At 53.4% G+C, this 23,436-nt stretch overlaps 1 protein-coding gene and 1 long non-coding RNA gene across 8 annotated transcripts in view; both read right to left on the bottom strand.

Annotated features, from left to right (window-relative positions):
• Positions 1-1,232, bottom strand: part of KIZ (kizuna centrosomal protein) — a 28,553-nt gene extending 27,321 nt beyond the window's left edge. The window contains exon 1 of one of the 2 annotated variants that reach the window (XM_017837413.1): positions 1,161-1,232. The gene's annotated coding sequence lies outside the window, so the exon portion shown is untranslated. Of the gene's footprint in view, positions 1-960 lie in introns of both variants that reach the window. The other variant, XM_017837412.1, reaches the window with a different exon arrangement.
• A 4,072-nt stretch (positions 1,233-5,304) lies between these two features.
• LOC108508557 overlaps positions 5,305-23,436 on the bottom strand; it is a 68,686-nt gene continuing 50,554 nt past the window's right edge. For 2 of the 6 annotated variants that reach the window (XR_001878421.1, XR_001878422.1), the window contains one exon: positions 5,305-5,461. This is a non-coding gene — a long non-coding RNA (uncharacterized LOC108508557). Of the gene's footprint in view, positions 5,462-5,514; positions 5,969-6,605; positions 6,795-14,189; positions 14,239-14,529; positions 15,329-23,436 lie in introns of those variants that run through there. The other 4 variants (XR_001878424.1, XR_001878423.1, XR_001878425.1 and 1 more) reach the window with 4 other exon arrangements.

The raw sequence follows: 23,436 nt of genomic DNA, 5'->3' as shown, positions 1-23,436 counted from the left end.
AGAGGGTCCCTCCAGGTGCCCAGCGTGGCACTGGCACAGCTCTGTAAGGATCCAAGCAGCTCATTTTCAAACAACCCTGAGTCTTCAGTCTACAGAGAGAGTGTCAGTTTGGGATTTGGGAGCAGAATTCAATTCTCTGTCCAGCCACAAGCCCTCTCTAACCTCTGCCATCCCCCAGGCATTGTTCTGCAGCAACTTTGACCCCTCACCTCCCACTTAAACCAGCAGGACTGAGGTGCCCCAGTGGTTTTTGAGGTCCCAGCTGTGCTCCAGCTGCATATCCACAGTGTGGGAGCAGCAGCACTCAAGCCACTGGTGAGATAAGTCCATGGAAAGCTGCCCAATCCGTGGGCACCGCGACCTGCCCGTGCAGGTGGGAAATGTCACTGTCACAGCTGGTTTTCCTGCACCAGTCTGACACCAAATGAGCACAGTGGGCACGGAGCTCACCCACCTCGCCAGCCCAGAGCCTCAGCCAGCCCCAGCAGGGTGGGAGGGGGCCTGTCTGGCAGCTTCTTCCTCACACAGCTGACACCAGCAGGTATTCCTGAATGGAACAGCCCCACACGGTTCCCACTCTGTGCTTAGGACACCTCAGCATTTGTGCACATTCCCTGCAAATCCTGGAGCACCCGAAGCACCTGAGGCACCCTGCCTGGCTGCCACAGCTGAGCTAATTGCCCAGTTACTCTAATTACCAAGTTACTCAGGGAGTTAAGTGCTGTACTTCACTGCATAATTCATTTACTCCATGCCCACACCACTCAAACCCTGCCCTCCTCACTGCAGCTGCCCAAGAGTAAGTGCTGAGTAATCAGCAGAGTAAGTGCTGAGCAACCCCAACAAGGTCGGGGGTGCAATGAACGCGGGAGAGAAACTCCCTGCCCCAATTCCCTCGTCCCCTCAGGCTCTTCAGAACTAATCCTTCATGATTCTGCACAGCACAGGGATCCCACCCACCTGCACAGTGCCCTGAGCGTGCAGCACTTCTGTGTTCAGAGCGGACAAAGTGCCAGCACTAGGAACTGTAACACAGCAAACAGTGCCTGCAGTGTAATTTAAGGTCCAGTTACGGGTTTTGCCCGAGTCTCAGGGCAGTCCAACCACAACAGGATTATCAGGGAAGCAATGCACAGCAGCCCTGTAGAAACACGAGCCACCTGCAAGTTCGGATCCTCAGGGCCCGGGTGGTGTCAGAAATAACAGCAATGCCGATGTCTGAGCCCCAGCACCAGCCTCCTGCGAGACAGAAAACTACCTGTAAGCCAGGAGCGATCCCGAGGGGTTCCCCCGGGCAGAGCACGCGCTGCGACCGGAGCAGCCACCGGGCACTGCCGGAGCATGGCGGAGCTCCGAGGGGCTCTGAGCCCCCATCCCCACGGACAGGCGCCTTTCCCTGAACCCACATCCCCTGCGGCGCCCAGAAACACCGTCCAGGTGCTCCGAGACGAGAAAGGCACGGCCGGAGAACGTCTGCCCGGGCCCGCTCGGCACCGGGAGGGCGTTTATCAGCGCTGTTTGCTGAAGTGAACCAGAGCGCCTGTGAAGGTCAGCGGAGCCCGCGGGCGCCCCGGGTACCCCCGGCACCCCCTCCCCCGGGGACGGGACAGGACGGGACGCGGCGCAGCCGGGGCGCTGGATTCTCCTTCGCGGATTCACGTGCGCTGGAAACACAACGTTCAAACCCGCGTGGGGCCGCTCACCTGTCGCGGAGGCTGCGGAGCAGGGGGTCCCGGGGGTCCCGGGGGTCCCAGTGCCCGGCGGTGCCGGTGGGTCGGTCCCGGGGATGGCCGGTGGTGCCAGGGCGGGCGGTGCCCGGTGGTGCCGGGAGCTGGTGCCGGGGCTGGCGGTCTCGCCGGCGGCCCCAGCGCTCCAGGGTGTCGGTGCTGGCCGGTGTTCCCGCTGTTCCCGCTGTTCCCGCTCCCGCTGTTCCCGGTCCGTTTCCGCCGGTGCCCACGTGCCGCTCCCGCCGTGCCCCGCGCGGGACGCCGGAAGTGCCGCCCCCGCGGTTGCCATGGAGACGGGCGCGTTAAAGCCCCTTGGGGCGTGTTTAAGCTTTTATGGCGTTTTTAAAGCTTTCATGGCATTTTTTTGAAGCCCTGGGTGGTTTCGAACAGGTCAGAGAGCGTTGCTGGAGCAGGGGAGCCGGCGCAGGTTCGGAGACTGTCGGGATGTAAAGTGCCCATTCCAGCTCTGTCCCATCCCGGTGTCCCATCCCGGTGTCCCATCCCGGTGTCAGGATCACCTGCGACCTCACGTGTTGCTGTTCGCGGGGCTGTGGGGCCCAAACAAGCCTCCGGCCTGGTGCTGGAAGAGACCTGGGGCGAGGCAGGGATCTGTGCCCCTGGAAAATGGGGAAATAGGGACTTTGCAAAGCGCCAATTCCAAAAATAACCGGGAGCTGGTCAACAGTTACAGTAACACGGCCCTCCTCTAGCAGCTGATTTCCCTGAGTTTATTGTATGCTGTATTTTTCACGAAAAACCCCTGATTCCTCATCCTCTGGAGTGCCATCGTGTCCCTCTGGTGATGTCACCTCACCCAAATCCATGTGGGAGAAGCCACAGACACACCTCCAGCCCCGACAACCCCCCCCCAGTGTTCTCATCTCCAGCTGGGAATGAAAACAAAAACCTCATCTTTCATTTCCAGATAAAAACTTCAATCCCTTTGAAAGGAAGTTGCCAAATTAGCGCTTGAATTCCAGTGCCCCAATAAAGTCTGAATACCGCGGGAGTAATTGAAATTAAGGAGAAATGCTACATCAATAGACAAAATTGCGGAGAGCAGTGAAATGCTTAAGCATAATTAGAACAGCAATCAGTGTACAATTAGTGCGAGATCATCATAATTATCCTTCGTTAGAACTTCTGGCCAACAACAGCCCCATGAAAGCGTCAGCTGGAGCTGCAGGCACTGCCTGAGGGTCTGGGCTGGACCTGGGGGGTACCTCGGCCGGGTTTTGCTTATCCAGCAGCACTCCTTGAGTTTTCCAACACCCTCGGCTACCAACTCAGCTCCACCAGACTTAAATTCAGAGTAAAGAGCTGTGTGGAAGGCAGGGAGCGGGACTCAGCAGCCCCTAGATTAGCCTGGCTCAGCCTCTGTGTATCGGTATAAATAACGGGCTCAGCAAGATGTGGAAGGCTTGGGCTCGGGTCAGAGCTTTCCTACTCCAGGGATCACCAGGCAATGGATTTGCAGATCTGGGAGCCTTTTAGTATTGAATTCCCATCACAAAGGACGCACTGTTCACTCAGTCCTTTGTTTACTGAAAGCCAAGATGTGTTTTGGGGAGATCTCACACCTTCACAAGAGACCACAGGTGAAATCTGGCCCTGAGCTTGCCTGAATTTCCAAAGCTGGGCATTTTCCCCCCAGATCCCGACCTTACAACCACAGCCCCCCCCAGCTTGTCCTTTCCTTTACAAATACATGGAGCTCTGGCATCTCAGCCGTGGACACGACATCTCTGCCCTCTGAGAGAGCCACTTGTAGGGCTATGAATTCCCTGGAGCCTTGGTCCAGCACGAGGTTCTTCCTTAGTCCCAGGGGCAGATAAAATATGAATAAAAAGGTTTTCATGGTTGCCTCATAGTTAAAATTGCTTTTTCCCCCTCCAGAAGGCTTCTCATTGCTGATTATCTACATCAAAACAAACACTCTCCCCTTTGACACAAAGGGGAGACACAAAAAACTTACTGTTTATTTTTTTATTATTATTATTATTTCATTTTTATTTATTATTTCAGAGTATCAGCCATGAAATGTGCTCTGTTGGACTGACACAGGTTTTAATGTGTCGCTGTGTGTTGGGGCTGAAACTGTCAGAGGCTGCACAAGAAAACACTGTCCCACACCACAGTTCTGTTATTTTTCAAAGCCAGGAAAGACTCTGACTTCCTTCAGCCTGTCCCAGCCACACACCAGGTTTGGTTCTGGGAGACTCAACTGCTTTTGAAAATATTTGTGCTTGCTAAAATAATACCTAAAGTAGTACAAAACCTCCAAGCGCTTCCAGCGCCATCTAAAATGCTGAGCACAGGTTGTATCAACACACTGAAAACCTTATCCCCAAACGGTGATTCCAGGTTTTGGTGGAAAAGGGCTGATCCCTGACCCATCGGGGTTGTTTGTCTCCTGGGCTGTCCCAAACCTGGGAGGTTTTTTTCGCTGTGAGAGGCTGGAGGGTGTTGTCAGGAAAGAACAACTCAACCCCTGCTGTTTATTTAACAAAAATTAAGGAAACAAGGAGCCTTAGCCTGGTTCCCTGGCTGTATTTCCCACTCTGTTCATGTCTCAGTGCTCACTGTGGCCGCTGATCCCACAGACAGGCTCATAATTGACTCAAGAATAATCTTATTCCTCCCTTCCCTGATAAGGAACGTGGTCCCTGAAAGCCTACAAAGAGGAGTGTTTTGTTTGTGTTCTCCCTGCAGTACTTCACACTTCTTTTAGATTGTTTTAATTTAATTTTGATGTAATCTGATAAGAGCTGTAAAACTGTCAAAGGAATCTGCCTCCTTCTGTCGCATTAAATACACTTTGAATGAAATGGTGGTTTTTGTCCCCAGTAGCTGCCAAACCAAAGCATCTCTTGATTCAAGCGCAGGGATTGATGTGCACTAATCTTAACAGCTTCACACTCTGTGTTTAATTTAGGGAGGCAGCCACGTGTCCTTCAGCATCCTGCTCTCCTCCGGGGTGTAGCCCTATCCCGAAAGGTGCGGGATTCACCTCACGGAGCTGAGCACCACAGGGTGCTCACCTGCAGGGGGAAAAAAGGGATGGGAGAGAGAGAAGGAAAGGTCCCTGCCAGAGCTTTTCCTGCCCTGCTTATCTCCTCCAGGCTTTTCCTCCCCAGGTGCCACATCATCCCCCTGTCTCTCCCTCGGCCTCTCATCTACCAGGGGTCCCCGGCGTGGGATTTGCTGATTTTCCTGAGCAGTGCATCTGCACAGTCTGCCCCAGCCTCTGCTCAAGAGCCAGGGAAGGGAGGGGAAGCCCCTTGGACCCAGAAAGTCACGGCACAGCTGAATACATCTGCTTTTCTTTTTCTCAATTAGACCCATAGCACAGGCCCTGGTAGCTTTGTCAAAACATACACAAAATTTACATAATGCCCTTAGAAATCCTTTTTGTTAATGCCTCAAGTCCCAAATGCAAAGCACTAATAACACACCAGTAATCAGAGAGCAGTAACAGCAGAGACCAATCTCAGCAGAGCAGTTGAGAGGATCCAACTCTCAGTGGCCATGCCTGGAAACAGTAATTAACGTGTTGAATGTAATGTTTACATTTTAATACGTTTAAATGTAATAAGATGCTTTTATTAAATGTTACAGTCCCTTGAAAGCTGTTATTCCTCCTTTCTGATGCACCAACAGCACACGCAGTGTCCGCTGCAGCGGGTGGGATCTGCTGTGACGGGGCGGGCGACACGAGTTCCTCCAGCAGGAACCTGGAATGCAGAACCCAACGGCTGATTAAACAAAAACCTGGAGACTGCAGCACTTAAAGCTATATAATGTTTATTAAAAACGTCAGGGCCCTAGCCAAAGCCTAGTGACATAATTGAAAAGCCTTCAGGCACGTCATTGTGCATGGATTTTGAATTAATCCTGGAGGATTGAGATACGAGCACATATCATTGTTTACGGCTCCGTGTTGTTCGTGAGCCCCAGGAAAGCCACAGCACAGGAAAGGACCTGGTTTAGAGACCATTTGCCAGGAAGCATCCCTCCTCTTCAGCCATTTCCAAGTGCTTTTCCAGTCTCCTGCGTGGCACAGGAGGCTCCACGAGTAGAAGGGAGCAGGTATTGCCCGACTGAGGCTGTTCCGAGGCCAAGCATCCAGAGAGGATGTCAAGGAGATTTCAGGTCTCTCTGCTTCCTCAGTAATTCAGTCACTCCTGTGTCCAAGCAGATGTGAGGAGTTACCCTGTCCCAGTTTAAGTGTCTGCTGCTGTCTGAAGAGGAAAGAGGAGATTGACTATGTTGTACTTCCCCGTTCCTGGAGAAACGAGAACTAAGTTGAGAACTAAACTGAACTGAGGTGTGAGCCCAGAGGCTGAATTTGAAGCAAACCCATCACAGACAAAGGTCTCAATTCCCATCTTATCTGAAAACATCTGTGCCTCACACCCCAGAGCACCGGGTGCCACCACTCCTCCAACTTCTGTTCCTCAAGCTGAACCAGTTTTGCTGTATTTCTGTGCAAGAAAGACTATTTGGGCTCATTACAGAATGTCTCTTTCAGGCCTGCAGTAACCAAGCAGAGAGCAGGAGAAATGGCTCACTAATCCAGGGCCAAGCTCAATGCCACGAGTGCCCGTTGGGGTCCCATGGCAGGAGGGACAGGGTCCCTCTCAGCTGCAGCTTGAGGTGCCACAGCCTGGCACAAGGCAGAGCCTGGCACAGGCACCACGAGTTAACCCCTTCCTTACAGATCTGGGATGGAGAATATCCCTCTGGAGGCTCAAACCGTGCCCGAGCGTGTCGCTGCCAGCTCCCTGCCCGAGGGACGTGGCTGCGCCTTCGTGGTGCTGCAGTGAGGGAAAGGGGACACTCTGCACCCACACCCGTTCCTGGCACACAACACCCTACCTCGCCCTGGCCACGCAGTGCCCTGCATTAAGCCACATTTTTGCCAGGATCCTCTTTTTGAAGGATGGCACCTTCACGGCCACGCTATTCCCGCCACCGGTCGCTCCCCAGCTCCTGCCAGCGAGGCCACGGCCTGGCCAGGCCACTCCATCTTGCTCGGTCTGAACGCTGCTGCTGCTGCTGCTGCTGCTGCTGCTGCTGCTTTAAAGGACACAGATCTATCAGGCTCTTTCATTAGCATTTTAACAAACGAGCGGATTCATCTCCCGCACTGACTGAAAGACTGAAAAAGTTTTGCTTCTACAAGTCATGAAAAATTAAAGGGAAAATATAAAATAACTGGGGAATTCTTTTAGCTGAACTAGGTAACGTTTCCCTTTCAGCCCTGCAGTTTTGAGCGAGCGGTTCTGAAGAGCTGCTGCCTGCGTTGGCAGGGATGAGGCATTCGGACAAGGTGAAAAGCCTGGAGGATCCCAACGCTGGGCTCAAAGGGATGTGTCTGGCCTATTGTCTGGCTTGATTAATGAAGCCTTTGCACAGCGAGATAATGTGGTGTTTGCCGTGCCGGGAACGCTGCTGAGCAGCACAAACATCACAACTATGGCTAATATTCAATATGATAACGACAGCAATGAGCCCGTCTATGCAACACTGGATTCTGCTCCAAAATGCCTCAAATGATATTTGTTTATTTCCTAATTGTCAGCCACTTCGATGCACTTGTCAGTCAGGTTCAACAAGTGCTCCAGGCTCCAAGGGTTTGAAACAAAGGGAAGCACTTGGGCGAGCCGCGCGGTTGGTGCTGCGTGGGGCCAGGAAACGGGATCCGGCGGCTCGGGACACACTGGCAAACACGGAGTCCCTGGAGAACCCCTCACTACCTCAAACCAAAATCCTCAAAGCCTCTTCAAGATATCTGTATTTCAGCACAAACCCCTGCAGGTCCACAGCGACTCTGGGAAACGGAAGGGAGCGGCTGAGCCGAAGGGCTGCACGGGGGAGGATGAACGCGGTGCCCTGAGCTCGGCCGTGGGGACCCCGAGCTCCTCCCTGGCACTGAAGGGCTGGGGGAGCTGGCTGCTCTCTGAGCAAGCACTGCCTGCAGAGCCAGCCCAGGGCTCGCCGGGGCAATGCCCACACGCTGCCTCCCCAAATCCTCGAGTTCTGGGAAATCCAATTGCCGGTGGACATGGTGTTTTTCCGCTTCCCATCTCAAACCACCGCGCTGGTTTGCTGTGACTTATTTAAGCATTTTCCCCCTGTCCTGTGCAGGGGATTGTTCTGGTGGTGAATGAAAGGATCCACACATAAAAAACGTTCATTTGTTCGAAAAAAGCAGGAGAAAGGCACAAGACTATTACATTAATTAAGCAGTGTCTGCTCAGAGCTCGGCACCCCTGGGGCCCTTTGCTCTCTTCAGTACAAGCCTGGCAAAAAGGCTTGAGCAGAGATGGAAAAACCCTCCAACGGTGCATTTTGACAGTGCTCAGAAATGCATTTCTGATGTACCTGCGAGGCAAGACTCCTATGGGGTGGACCTGCAGGCGGGCAGAGTTTGGGGCTCACTGACAGGCTTCAGGTCCCAAATGTTTTGCCCATTTTCAGACACACACACACCATACCAGCCTCTCCCAGTGGCCTGCAGGGTGCTCTGTGCCCTGTTCCTATCAGGATCTGACCCTGCGGGGGGGCATCTGACCTCGAGCATTCTCCTCCTGCCGCCCCCCGGAGTCCCCCCTTCGTTCAGCACAGTAACTCCCGCTGTTACCTGGCCAGGGCAAGCTCCAGCCCCCGGAGAGCACAGAGGCTGCACCAGCCGGGACTCTCCCGACACACCAGCCCCGAGTCTCACTCCGTCAATACTCGCATTATTTCTTTTGCAGGAGCACATTTATTCTCTGTGCCCGAAGAGCGGGGGACGCGCTGCCCGCCCGGGCGAGGGGCTGGCAAAGAAAGGCAAAAAGCCCCAGCTCCGGGCGGCCGGAGGGGGATGCCTGGAGGAGCCCGTCCCGCCACGGGAGACGCGGGGGATGCACCGATGGAATTTGGGGAGCGCCCGGAGCGCTCGGTCCCCGCTGCCGCAGCGGCCACGCACCGAGCCCGGACCCCCCGCCCTGGGGGCGACCCCAGGTACGTGCCGCTGGCCTCGCCCCCTCCCGCTCACCGCCTTCCTTCCCCTTGGATTCTCCCCCGTCTCCTCCCTCCAGACACTGAATTCCGGCGATGTTATCGCCGGGCAGCGTCGCGGCCGACGGGGCCGCCGCTCCCTCCCCAGCCCGAGGGTTTACAGTGAAGCCGCAGCAGCGTGTGGGGGGTGCCGAACCCCCGCTTCGGGCGGATCCGGCTGCTCTTCCAGCGGCTCTTCCCGGGGGACGGGACGGACCCCCCAGCAGTGCCCGCGGCAGTGCCCGAGCGCGGCGGGGCTGGAGCCGGGAGTGCGGGGGGTCCCACCCGGGGGACACGGACCCGCCGGGCCGGGGGCAGCGATGGAGCACGGTCCGCCCGTGAGCGGTGCCCGGGGGGCAGCGAGGGGGCCGCGTTCGTCTCCCCGCTCCCTCAGGGTCCCCTTACCTGGCTCCGGGCTCGGCTCCCCCGCCGGCGTTGGCCGCTCCCGCCGAGGCACGGACAGACGGCAGCCACGGGGAATTAGGAACTTCCCAAAGCCCTGCCGCCCTTCCCGAGGGGAGTCAGTGCCGGGGATGCCTCCCCCCGGCCCCGGGACCCCCCCGGTCCTCCCCCCGTATCGATTCCAGCCCGGCGCTGGCAGCGTTTAGGTCGGGATTGGGGGATAATGGGAATATCATCTGGAGACAATTACCTTTGGAGCGGGCTCGCTTCTCCTCCCAGACACTGTTATTTGAGCAATAGGATCATTTGATTTCATATCGCACTAAATAACCCCCGGCCGCCGCAAATTGCCGCCTTCTCAACAGCCACCCCTCGGAATAAATTGCACAGCGACTCCGTGGGCTCTGGCTTCTTCTTTCTTTCCTTTTTTTTTCTTCCCCCTTTATTTCCCCCCCTCCTTTTTCTCCTTTGAAGAACAGTATTTCGGGATAAGCCAGGACGGAGGCCCGATGCTGTCGGATAAGCTGCGCCCAGCAAAGCTCCAGCTCCCTTAATAAGCCAAGCCTGACCCGCGGGGGTTTTCTTCATGTTTTTCTCCCCCTCCCTCGGCCTTTCCTTTTTTTTTTTTTTCCCCTTTTTTTCCTTTTTTTTTTTTTTCCCGTCCTCATTTTTTCCCCCCTCTAAAGCAGCTCTTCCCCCGCCCGGGTCCCGCCGATGCCAGGGCGCGATGTGCCTTTAAGGCTCTGTCAGCGCTCACCCGCAAATCTGGTCATCGCCGGCCTCATTAGATCCGTATTAATGTCAGCCACGGATTGCTAATTAGATTTGTGGGATAAATGAAATTACCCGAGTGGGCTGCGTGGGAGGGGGAGTGCAGTCTCCCAGCGCTTCCCGGGATTTACAGGTCGGGGAAAGAAAAAAAAAAAAAAAAAAAAAAGGAAAAAAATCGTTTTCTTTTCCCTCCTTTCTTTTCCTTCCCTTCTTTCCCCTCCTGCCCTCCCCCCGGGCCCCATCCCCATTCTCTGACAGTCACTAACCAAGGAATTCCCCATCCCAGCCCTGCCAGACTGCTCCGTGGTGGTGGAACTGGGGGTTTTGCTCCCCTTTTCCCGTGCTAAGGGAGCCCACGGGGCCGTGCCGGGTGCTGCTTGCCGAGGGATCCCACTTGTGTTGGATCCACGGATATCGGGGAGCGGCTCGGGGGGAACAGCGCTGTGCTGCAGGGGTCGAGGGAGAGACCCATGGCATTATTCATCCTATTTATTTACCCTTATTAGAAACTCCGATGAAAGAACAGGGCCCGGAGTGCTCCTTTAAGCGCTGGCTGAGCAGCGCGCACACAACCCCAATTAAACGCTGCCCGCACGAGGCCTTTCTCCCTATGAGAAAACCAGCTCTGTTTAATGAGCACCAATTAAATCCTGCTTCATTTTACCTGGCACCTCACAATAGATGTGACAACAAATTCCCTTTCTTCTTCCCTGGTAATTACTGGCAGAACCAGCCCAGCTCCCAGCAGCGGGAAGCCCTTCCCGATAACCCACCCGAACCCTCAGCTGGACCCTTCCTGCCCCCAATCCCACCAAAACCCACTCGGGATCAACCTGGGCCTCCAGTCCTGCCCCACTGCAGCCCAACACAGTGCTGGCAGAGCTGGGCCCCTCCTAGGGAAGTGTGTGGAGCTATTCCAGCCCAGCTCTGGCCTCCATTCCCAGGCCTTCCCTGAGCCGCCCCAGTCTTAAAGACTGCACCCGGACTCCCCGGGGGACATCGCTGCAACCAGGAGATTCAATTAAATAACCCCAGCCCTTTGCTTCGCCCACAAATAAATGGCTTTTTTTCCTGCCCCAAATATTTCCTTTCCCAAGTTCCCTTTCAAAAGGGAGAAAGAAAAAAAGAAACAAAACCTCAAACTGGAGAACAACGGGAAAAAAAGGAGAGGGGGGAAAAGAAAAGAAAGAAACTGTTCTCCTTTCTTTTCCCTGTGTGCAGGGTAATTGATAGGCTCTATCAGAGGTCAGGATTTGCATAAGAATTAAGAGCAGTAAATTAATTTAATATTCCATGCACATCTCCAATTATTCCTGCAGACCTTTGTCTCCACGGCTGGCAGAGAGAAGGTTCAGCTGCTCTTCAACCAAACAACATCTGTGCAGTTAATAATTTGATAAACAGCTCATACAAATAGTTTCTGAATTATCTGCCAACCCAATGACTATTCAGTTTGGAAACACTCGGCGAGGGCTGTGCCGGCGGCCGGGCTTTGGAGCCCTGTCCTGGATTCAGCTCCACGGCACACACTCACCCTTCCTTATCCCTGAAATATCAGCAGCTCCCTGCAACAAACCCCCAGCAGTGACAATATGTAAAATAACTAATTACCAGTAATTAATAAAGCCCCCCCCGGTAGGAGGGGCCGCAGCCCCCCTCGGGAGAGGTCGGTGTGTGCTGTGGGGCCGGGCTGTGCCCCCGCTCCGGGGATCCCGGGGATCCCAGGGATCCCGGGGGGGTTTGTGGCCAGTGCCAGTGCCCTGCGAGCGGGGAGGAATCACCCCTGCTGGGGGCAGGATTTACAGCCCCCCAGCTGCCTCATTCCCTACATGACCACCTGGAAAGGGGCCGGGTTCTCCTGGAAGCCCTGGCTCTCCCCCTGCCCCAGGACTAATCGGAGCCAGCGCACTGCAAACACGGAATCATGGAATTGTCAAGGTTGGAAAATCCCTCTAAGATCACCGAGTCCAACAGTTCCCCCCAGCACCGCCAAGGTTACCACTAACCCATGTCCCCAGGTACCGCATCCACAGGGCTGTTAAATCCCTCCAGGGATGGGGATCCACCACTGCCCTGGGCAGCCTGTGCCAGGGCTGGACAGCCCTTTCTGTGAAGAAATTTTCCCAAATATCCAAACTAAACTTCCTCTGGCACAATTTGAGGCCATTTTCTCTTGTCCTGTCATGTGTTACCTGGGAGAAGGGACCGGCCCCACCTGGCTACACCCTCCTCTCAGGTAGCTGCAGAGAGCCATAAGGTCTCTCCTCAGCCCCCCGAGCCAGAAATTTCTCCTTCACACACTCCAGGAACCTCATGGACTGTCTCCTCTCTGCTGTTCCCTATTTCCATCTGACACCTGGTAGGTTGAAGTCCCCCATAACAAGAGCTGGTGACTGTGAGACTTCTCTCAGCTGCTTACAGAGTATTTGGCTGTCTCTCCACCCTGGCTGAGGGTCCAGAGCAGCCTCCCACCAGGCCACCTGCCCCAGTTCTCATCCAGAAACACTCAACCCCGTCGGCACCATCACTAAGCTCCAAACAACCCAAACCCTCACGAACACAGGGGGCTGCCCAGCACCTCTCCTGCCTTACCCATCTCTTCTGACTTTTACATTGGTGGGACACAGCCAGGGAATGTGGTTTCCAAACCTCTCCTCGGAGCGACGTGTAATTCCATTTGCCAGACAAGTGACTGACCTCGTCCTTTGTTCCTGCCCTGCCCTGCCCAATTACTCTGTTGGAGTGCAACGAGAAGGAAAATTAAATTTGCACACTGGGTGCCGTGAATAAATGCAGCGACCACCTAATTTTTCTGCTAAGGAGCCTCCTGGTGAGGCCACCAAGGTGGGGGGGCTGTGGCCCCTCCTGGTGCCACTTGCCCTGGGCAGTGGGGCAGGACACCAGGGCAGGATCGTGGCTCCCACAGCACCCCAGGCCTGACCTTAAATTACAGTTGCCAAGAGTTCCCCTGGAGATGCCATGGCTCCTCACTCCCTTCAGGCATTAAGCATCACTCTAAAATTAATAGAAAGTTGATTTTAAAAAGATTATGAAGTTCTCCAGGCTAAAGGAAAGGTTAATGCTCCTCTCCATAATCACGCAACTTTCATGTTTGCTGTCATAAAGAGCTGATTTTTCTCTCCCATTTAAAGAGAGAATTTACACCATGAGCAGGAATCCAGAAATAGGGCCGTAAACAGAAGTGAAGGGATCAGGTGCCAAATTTGGACAGATGTCTGGGGCTTGATAAACCACTGCAGCCTTATCGCAGCATAAATAATGCCAGGCTCAGCACGGTGCTGTGGGACAGGCCAAGACCTGGTACCTCTGCTGGGGGAGGGAGATCCCAGCCCCCAGGGGGAGATCCCAGTCAGAATTCGGAGCTCACAGACTCAACTGCTGCTGTGCCAGCCCGTGCTGGGGCACACTGTTACCTGGCTGCAGCGCTGGTGCCAGGGTAAGGCCCACAGTCACCATGGTGAATCAGCCCCCTGAATATTCAACATCAGCAGCTCCAGGGCTGCCCAAACCCATGGATTTGCCAGGAAATTGAGGCTTTTTTCCTCCTTTCCAAAACTGAGATCAATGCACTGTGCTGTCTCTGGAGCCTGTGGCTGTTCAGACTGAGACCGTGTTTTGCCTCAGCTCTAATTACACACAAACCCAGGTTTTATTTTGGAAGGTAAATGTGCTGCTTTAAGGAATGCAAATCCCCCTTTTCCAGCCCTGGTGCCTGAATGCTCCATGTTGTAAGGAGGGAACCAGAAAGCACCCAGCACAGGGCATCCCCTGCTCTTCACACATTCCTGTGGCTCAGGGCTTACAGAGCCTGGCCTGGCACGGCGAGTTTGGAGATCAGGGAGATGCAACGCTGGCTTTGCAGTGCAGGACACTGGAGATCATCGGTGCTGATGGCTCACCCTGGAAGCCCTTAAGCCCCTTTGGTCCCTGGATTGAACTCCAGCACGAGGATTTCAGCACTGACACTTGCCAAGCGGCGTTGGGTAGTTTAATTAATGTTTGCAGAGCTCTGGGCACAGCTCTACGTGCGCCTGCATTCGCTGGGCCTCGAACCCCATGGAAATACTGGCACTGCCACCTCAGCCACACCCGGGGTTCCCTTTGTCATCTCAGGGCGATGTACCCTGAGGCAGGAAGAGGCAAATCCTGCCTGTGCCAACGGGTGCCTGGAAGGCGCGTTCCCAGCACCGCTTTTTGGCACCGAGATGCCTCTTTACAGACTCGCCCGTCGAGTTGCTGTGCCACTCTCTGGTTTATGGAGCCCCAGAAGTGTCTGTAATGAGAGATTAAAACAGCAGTCATGCCGTGTGATTTATTTGTGAAATTCTCGTGTCCCCACACATGTAAATGCCCCGAGCTGCCTGGCTGCGGGCCGGGATGAGGAACCGGGCCACGTATTAATGGAGGGGAACGAAACCACCCAGAGGACGGGGAAGGGGGAAGTGCTGGGTGGTAAGTTATTTGGCCTTTAGAGGCAGGGGAAGGCAGGCTGGGGCCGGGGGGGGGTTTCACTCCTGCCTTCCCCCTGCTGATAAATCAGCAGCCTGGCGGTGCTGGTGCCTGGATAAAATATGCGGGGTGTGTGTGCCGGGCCGGCACGCGGCTCGGGAGCGCTGGCCGTGCACGCTGACTGCAAATGGGGTGGGTTATCAGCCGCCGCCATAAAACACCCCCCTTCCCCCGGCTGATTATGAACCTCATGCATAGCAAATGACGGAGCGGGAGCGCCGGCGGCGCCGAGGTACAAAAATAAAATATTTACAGACTGACAGGCTAATGGACACTTTCCCAAAGAGCCGTTAGAAAGAAGTAGTAAATGGGCCCGTGCCGATGCAGGGCAGCGGGCCCGGTCAGGGATCAAGACACACGGCACCATATCGGATAACATCTAATTGGCAGGTCACATCCAAATGAGTGTAGTCATGCATCATCCGGAAGGCTTTCTGCTGGTTATAAAGACACTTGTAAACAATTCAGCCGCTGAACATGGCAATAATATGTTGATCCGGCATGTAATGAGGTGTTCCTGGAATCAATAAACTAGTCATGAAGAGCAGGGAGCAAGGTCAGCGCCTGCCTTTTTGATGACCTTTGCTGGCTGGTGAGGACATCATATACTCTGAAGAGGACTTTTCTCATATTGCAGAAGGCGCCGAGTGTCAGAACTTCCATTCGCAGCAAGCAAATGAACAGCCGGGCTCTGCATGCTAATGAAGTCCAGGCTATTTTCCACCTTTTCATCTGCACATTATGCTCTTGACTTTGGAGAAGGTGGGAATTAGGTTGGACCCTCGTGTCAGACTGCCTGATGGCTCGGCTCCGGAAAACTGGTAATTGAAGCTGATGACTGATGCGGAGGAGGCCTGAATTTGGAAATAAACAGTTTCAAGCACTGCATGTCATTTCTAGAGAGACTGCTGAGTGAATGGAAATGAGCTCCGTTTGCCGATCTAATGCAGTTTCTCAGCAGGAAAAACACCGTCTTTGAGACAACAATGCCAATCAGGGAGATTTAAATGTCCTGGCGATAATGTAAGGAATAGCACCTGCCTCCACAAACAGCACTTAGGGAAATGCTGCCCCACGCCAGGGCCTGCGGCTCATGTCCAGCCCCCCAGTGCCGGTCCTGGAGGAGGCTCCAAAGGCCAGTGGCAGGGAGGGCACAGCACACACTGTGCTGGGCTGGGTCAGAACACCAGGAAACACCATCACTGACACTGAAAACTAGGGTTTGAGGAATCCATAACTAAACATGACGCTCTGTGTGCTGCAGCTGCCCCATTGAATTGCTCTCCTCTGGCACATGGGGCAGGAATCCTGCTGCCCTCAGCCCCACCACTGCTTCCAGGGCGGCCCTAACTTACCTCAGCCCGGCTACCGGCCCCACCAAGGTAAAAATATGGAGTTCTACACAAGGCACTCAAAGGCCAATATTTTCAGGCCTGACTGGGAACACTCTGCCATCCCAGCTGGTGGGAAACAACATTAGAAATGTTATAAACCCTTTCAAAGTCCTTCCTGCCTGGTGGTGTGGAACTGAGCAGAGCCACTCGTGTGCTGGGGCAGAGGCAGCCCAGCAGCCTCACAGGGGTTCCCAGGGCTTCGAGGTATTGCTGTTGGGACACAGAATCCCAGAATCCCAGCAGGGTTTGTGTTGGAAGGGAGTTTCAAGATCACCTTGGTCCAACCCCCTGCCATGGAGAGGAACGCCCACTAGCCCAGGTTGCTCCAAGCCCTGTCCAACCTGGCCTTGGACAGTTCCAGGGATGGGGCAGCCACAGCTCCTCTGGGCAACCTGTGCCCTGCTGTGGGTCCCCCCATGTGCAGGCAGGACGGGGATCGCCCGCTCTCGGCTTCCCCAATAGCCACACGCTGACAGGTACGTGCTGCTGGTACGGGGGGGGGTGCTGCTGGTTCAGGGTGGGGGGTGCTGCAGATGGGGCTCCCCAGAACCCCCTGGGCCCCCCGCCCAGAGGCCACTGGGCTCAGCATCCCCCCGGGGCAGCCGCTCCCCGCAGCCGCAGCCGCCGGCTGTCCCCTCGAGGTGGCTGCATCAGGAGCGGGTCTGTTTGTGTAATAGTTTGCAACCCTTCAACATGAAAGGATGGAGACGGATGCGAGTTATTATTATGAAAATGAACCGAGCAACAGACAAAAATATTCAGGAGATGTAATCTGCGTCCCCACAATGCGCTCGCGGAGAAGAGCACTTGGCAGACAGGAGAGTCGCCGTCAGATACATTGCCTTTTGTTAAATTGCTTTTGCTCTGACAATGCCTTTTAAAACCACATGCAATCTTAATTTAAAATACCCAATACCTCAAGGTATAGGGGCCCAGTGCTGGTCTGCAGCCTGGGATTTGTCCAAAACAATTCCCTCCGCTTAATATCACTATTCCTCATTTTAATCACACAACAAACGTGGGAGCATGAATTCTGCTTATAAGGAACCGTGGTCCTGATCCAAACATCACTAAAAATCAGTGGAGCAAGGACTGATTCTCCTGCCTGCCACCTCACTGTTGCCCAAACCACTATAGGGTTTGCCCAAGGAAGGCCCTCTCCACAAGGGGCACCTTTGGCACACACGATGGGGGAAAAAATTCAGTCTTTCTTACTTTTTCATCCTTTTAGAAAATGGTTAAAGGCGAGGAAATGCTGAATGTGGCTGTGTGCTGAATGTATTTTCAAATAATGGTGGAAAAAACCCCCAGACAAACCAGCCAGCACTTCCAGGTCAGTCAGTCCCTATTCCTGCCCCGGCAGGCTGTGTGTTATTCCTGGCTGTTCCCCCAAGCACAGAGCCCGAGGTCTCCAAGGAGATTAGGGTCCCACACCCCTTGGCTCAGCAGTCAATAAACACCCCAGACTCCCTCAGAGGCCCCTCGGTGCCAGATTTACCCTCCACCCACCCGGCGAGAGCCGAGAGAGCCCAAAGCACGAGGCGGCACTGCCAGGTCGTTGGTGAGGAAGGGCAGGGGTGTGTCCAGACACCTGCCCTGTCCTTGGGCTCACCCCATCCATGAGCCCTCCTCCTGGCCTCCCAGCTCCATGGAATACCCCCTTCCCTATGCTAATTCCCTCGGAACATTATGCAGACTGTTTATATTTCTGTACAGCCAGAACAGGCTGCTGACACAAATCAGCCATTAGCCATTCACACTGAGGAGTCTCCGCTAATTGTGCAGAATGTAATTAGTGATTATGTAATATCTAAGCTCTTGCAACTGTCATTAATGTCCACTATTCACCAGAGATAGTTCTTACTGAATTAGGGAATGATTACTGCATGCTAAATCTACTTAATCCTAAATATGCTAATTAACACCGCCTGCACTTTAGACAGTGGTTAAAAGCACTAGTAACCTCAAAAAAGGCTGTGATACACCAGGACCCAAATTGCTTGCGATGGATTTTCCCTCAAAAGGTAAATTTGTTTAATTAAACGCTGTAGTAAACTGTTGGGCACAGCTATTGATTAGTGCAGCCCAAGGAGGGGCCTTCTGGAATGATCTAGTGAGGTGCCACTGCAGGGCAGAGATGCTCCTGCAGCATCCAGGCCCTTCCACAGCATCCCAGCTCTCATCCCTCTGCAGCATCCTGGTCCAGGCACAGCCTTGCCCACACACACGCCAATATTACCCAAAACAGGCCCGAGATCACCAGCAGAGCCCGATGTAAAACAGCTTTCCAAAGGCTCTCCCTCCAGAATTAACCACCCTATTCCTTAGGTCATAAACCACAATATCCCTCCAGGCAGATACAGGAGCTTCCCTCAATAAATTCTGGCTTAAATCTTACTTCTAAGATTGATTTGTATAGAACGGACTTCAGATATTAAATGCTGCCTGCTCTAGGAATGGGATAAATAGAGCAATTGTACAGGTTTGAAAGGTCCCTTTCCAAGGCTCAGGGTGTTTAATGTATTCTGGGTTTCTGGGGAAAAAAAAGATATGGCTGTCATGAACCCCAGGATAATAGCAGTCTGTGATTTATGAAGATTCCTCCTGCTTATATATTTTATATAAATAATACCCCTGCGTGTGTCTCTGCGCTCATTCATAACCAAAAGCTGCCCAGGCTGTACAAAGACTGCGCAGGAACATTTAAAATCAGCTCAGAGAAATGGGATAACTCATGGATCAGACACCAAATAAGTCATGGCAGCAAACACACCAAAAGGAAAATTACCAGCACAGTGCAAACCCCAACACGCCTTTATCAGCAGGCTGGCACAATGAGGGGACTCAAACCACACATTCCCACAGGAGAAAGTTCCTCAGTTCCTCCAGGCTGAGACAGCTGAGGCTGTTCAGCCTTCAGAGGAGACTTCAGCAGCCTTCCAGGATCTGAAGGAAGCTGGAGAGGGACCCTTCATCAGGAACTGTAGTGACAGGACAAGGGGGAATGGCTTCAAACTGACAGAGGGGAAATTCAGGTTAGGTACATGGAAGAAATCCTTGCCCGTGAGGGGGGTGAGGCCCTGGCACAGGTTGCCCAAAGAAGCAGGTACAGGCACACGCAGGGCCGAGGGGCAGCTCCCCTGTCGCCACAATCACCGCCACGGAAATGAAAGATTTAGCCACACAATAAACCCCTAATTGCCTGGCAACAGCATTTAGGCCCCATTAGGTAGATTTGTAACTGCTTCCAGAGAAATAAACTCCTGTGTCATTAGATAACAAGGAAAGAAATAGGTTATTTCCTTTTTGAAAGGTATGAAAGCTTCCAATTGCCTGATGTACGCGCTTAGTAGATTATTTTCTGTCATCTCAGTTAATTGAATTTTATCCACTGCTCTTAGAATTCCTCCCTTTCGTGTAAGGTTAAAAAGTTCAGAGGAGTTGTATTTTTGAACCTTGTCCATTTATCACATGAGCCACCTCCAGCTGTGCAGAGTGTGCTGGGAAAAGGGAGCAGCAGAGAACTTGCTTTAGGACTGCTTCAGCATCCGGGTGAGTTGGTGCTGGATCATGGCAAAACGCCACTTTTCCAACAGCCTCCAGCCAGGACACTGCCAGGAATCACCAGGAGGACCTGCTGCAGGCTCCGTGCCCTGGCCGTTTGTGCGATGGCTTCATCTGCTCCTCTGGAAAACCAAACTGGAGACGCAGAGCTAAACTAATTCCCTGGACTGCCCAGAGCCCTTCCCAGGGGTGTCAGCCCCCAGAGGTGCTGGCCAGGCTGCAGTGACAGGGTGGCAGCCCCACGTCCCTGCAGCGCTGAGCAGCAGGTCACCGGCACACCCTGCCCGGCGGGAATTCCGCTCTCAAGCAGCCCCTCATGTCTCCCTTTCCAAAGCAAACCTAGGCAGATGTTCTTGATTTCTGAGTAAATCCAGAACATTTGCCATTCCTCTCATCATCGCTTGGGCTGCTGCTCTTAAACTTCTCCACTTTCCCCCTGGGCCGCTCTGCGAGGCACCGGCACCTTCCCAGCCCCAGCGGTGCTGCCGTGGGGAGCTGACAACCAAAGTTAGACTTCAGTGGGGGGACAGAGCTATGGTTTGATCCTGTGGGATATCTGCTTTGCATCGCCCAGAACGAAAGGGAATGGTTTGGCTGCAGAAAGGTTACTGAGATAATCAGGTGGTGACTCCAGAGCCGCTTGATTTTAAACCCTCCTGAAGAGCCGGCTCCATTTTCTGCTTTGGTGGAGACCAATTCCCCGCGCTGGCACAGGAGAATAAATCAGCTCCGGCGGCAGGGCGTCGTTATCCAGTTCCCGACTATTATGACATAGCTTCTATCCGAGCAGTTTTCTTCTCAGCCAGTCGAGTGGAATGATCCCTGAAAGCAGCGGTTTGCGGCAGCAGCGCTCGGCGTGTCCATAAATCCGGGGCTGCCCACACGCAGGCCAGTGCCCGCCCAGCGCCTCTGGAGAGCCCGCGGAGAACAGGGACGTGGTGAAGTGCCCGGAAGGACAGCGGAGCTTTGAAGCACTGGGCAGGGAGGAAGCACCGAAAACCCAAGGCTGGGAGGAAGACAAACAAGTGTGGAGGGATGAGAAGGGTGGAGCAGCCAAGCCCAAGGAAATGCTCCTTCCCAAAGGCCCTGGCACTGCGGGTGCCGGGAGCTGTGTGTGCCTTTCCTCGCCTGCCAGCACTGCCCTACTCCTTTTCCCTGTGCCCAGGCACTGGGAAACCTCCTGGACGCTACTGGGGCATCTCAAACCTTAGGATCAGAGGGGTCAGAGCCTTGCTCTGCCTCTGCTGAGGCCTGGGCGGGGGCAGACATCCCTCCCAGTCTCCAGGACCAGGGTGTTCAGGCTTGGAAGACCTGCTTGGAGAGCTGGATTCCAATCTGGGCTCTCCTTCAGCTGGTTTATTAAACTACTGGTGGGGACAGGAGCGACCCTGTGGCACCTCCAGGCTCATGTGCAGGACTGTGACCCCAAAAGTGACCTCCACCTTTGGGGAGAACGGGAGAGGGGCAGCAGGTCTGGGCTCCTGCTGGGCTGGGGCCGGTGGTCCCCAGAAACCACCCCTGGGGGGCTGGAAAGGCAGAGAGGGGGAGAAAGCAGAAGGAAAGAGCAGGGCTGCGCTTTTCCATGTTGCCCTTTTGTTTTATTTGGTTCTAACTGCACCCCAGAGCACCATGTATTAATTATCCTTAATGAAGGAGGGCCAGGGAGCAGGAGGGTGAGCGATGGTGGCCGGACCCGGCTCTCCCCTCAGAGCAGGATGGGAGGCTGGTGTGGAGCCCACGTTCCTCCACCAGCAGAGCAGGGCATGGGGATAACCTTGTAATCTACAGAAATCTGGGAATTATGATGGATATTACATAAATCAACTCTCCTGTGTCAATAAGGAAAAAAACATTTTTAAAAGAAAAGCAGCTGATAATTAACCCTGAGAGCACGGGTTTAACCCAGATCACCTTGGGGAAGCGCCCTGACAAAGGCAGGCATTCATCCCCGGCCTTTCTCATTTAAATAACCCGGCCTTCATTGGCTCCTGAGGGATTGCTTGGGAATTGCTAAACCGGAGGTTTGCTCGGTTTTGATGTGTAGTTGCATTGATTTCCCCCCCCTCATTTTAATAAAAGGCATTTTATAGAGCTCCCGAGTGGGGCAGGGTGAGGGATCCTGCAGCTCCGGCTGCTCCAGCAGTGGGTGTTTGCCAACCCACGGAGGGGCAGGAGCTCTGCTGACATCTCCAAGCGGATGGAGTTGAAGGAGTGGCATCACCAGCTCGTTGCTCATTAGGAATAACCTAATTACTACTTAGCAAATCAGGTTGCCCAGAGAAGCTGTGGCTGCCCCATCCCTGGAAGTGTCCAAGGCCAGGTTGGACGGGGTTTGGAGCAACCTGGTCTAGCAGAAGGTGTCCCTGTCCATGGCAGGGGGTGGAACAAGGTGGACTTTTAGGTCCTTCCAACCCAAACCCTTTTGGCATTCTGTGTGGTGACTTTGAGGCTGCCTTTTGGCTTTTCTTTTTTAATGGAACCATTTAGGTTGGAAAAGCCCTCTAAGACCATCGAGTCCATCCATTCCCCCAGCACTGCCAAGGCAACCACTAACACAAGTCCCCAATTTACACATCTGTGAAATCCCTCCAGGAATGATGACTCCACCACTACCCCAGGCACCCTGTTCCAATGCCTGGTAGCCCTTCTGGGGAAGAAATTTTTCCTAATATCCAAACCAACTGCAAGTTTTGAGGCCATTAATCAACGTCCTCCATTTCAAAATCCTGCTGTACCTCCTCAGTTCCTGGCACACAAACACCTGGGAAGTTTTGTCAGAGAGGGTGGTGACATGAGTGGAGTAGGGGAGGAAATCACATCACTCCTGCAAAGCAGCAAGGCCAGGGCAGGCGCTGGCCAGGCAGGGTGTTGGCAAAGGGGCCGGGTGCCCTGTGGGAAGCGGATTCCAGCGGGAAGCGGAGCCTGGAGCTCAGGAGCGGGGTCGGACACCGTTGGCAGCCGCACGCCAGGTCAGAGAAGTCACACACACAGCCCTGGAAAGGAGGACACACAGCCTGCCTGCATCACCCAGCACTGCTCAGAGAGGGCTGCTGCCAGTGATCGACAGATCCTTATTTGTAAGTATTTAATGTTTCTTAGGAAGCACTTCTAAAAGAAATTGGTATGTAATGACAGCACTCACTGGAAAACAGGCCGATTATAAAATGCACTAACTTATCTGGTATTCATTTGAAAAGTAAATGGATGCAAGTAAAGGTGAGAGTTCACTACCAATTCAAATATTTTGCTCTAACAGGCTCTAGCACTCCTACTTTAATTCAAGCAGAAGCACAAGTATGAATAATCAAACTGGATGATGCTCATCAAAACCTTTGTGCCTTGCACCATTTCAAATGGTCATTGAAGCTTAATGGCAAAAAATTTACATTATTCCTTTAATTTGTATTCTGTTCCTTCCTTCTGAGTGATGTGATTGTGATTTTCTGTTGCCGGCTGTATTATTTTGATGCAAATGTTATGTGCTGCTACAGTCCAATTTCCTGCTTTGCCCTCCCCTTTTCTTCCCCCAGGAAAGAAACGACAGCTAAAATAGTTCAAAATTGGGGAGGGATTTTGAAATAGTTCCTTAACTACCGCTCCTAATTAAAGCAAACAATGCAGGGTCTTGAAGCACCCTGAAAAGCTGAAAATTAATTATTAGCTGAAGGGGGAGGGAAGTGGCTTTGCTCCCCGGACCTTCAAAAAAAAAAAAAAATGAAAAAGAGAGAAAAAAGTGAGGGATCCCAATTCTGCCTACAAAAGAATTAGAAAAGAAAATTTGTAATTCAGTTAAAAACTCCTTTTGCTGGCACATAATCACCTAGGGATGAATGCTTTATTGAGAGGCATGGGGCTGCAAACCAAAGCCTTGCAAACAGGAGGCCCCCGGGGCGCTCCCGGCACGTAATATATGCACCGACTAATTTATTGCGCTGTGACTAATTTCCATTCCTTGTGCTTAGAGTTGCCTCGCTAATTACAGGGATGTTTTCTTAACTTGGGTA

The sequence above is a fragment of the Lepidothrix coronata genome, unplaced genomic scaffold (assembly GCF_001604755.1).
Source record: "Lepidothrix coronata isolate B3197 unplaced genomic scaffold, Lepidothrix_coronata-1.0 Scaffold304, whole genome shotgun sequence".
Classification (NCBI taxonomy): Eukaryota; Metazoa; Chordata; class Aves; order Passeriformes; family Pipridae; genus Lepidothrix; species Lepidothrix coronata.
Note: the sequence above shows the minus strand (reverse complement) of the source record. Positions and strands in the feature narration are given on the sequence as shown.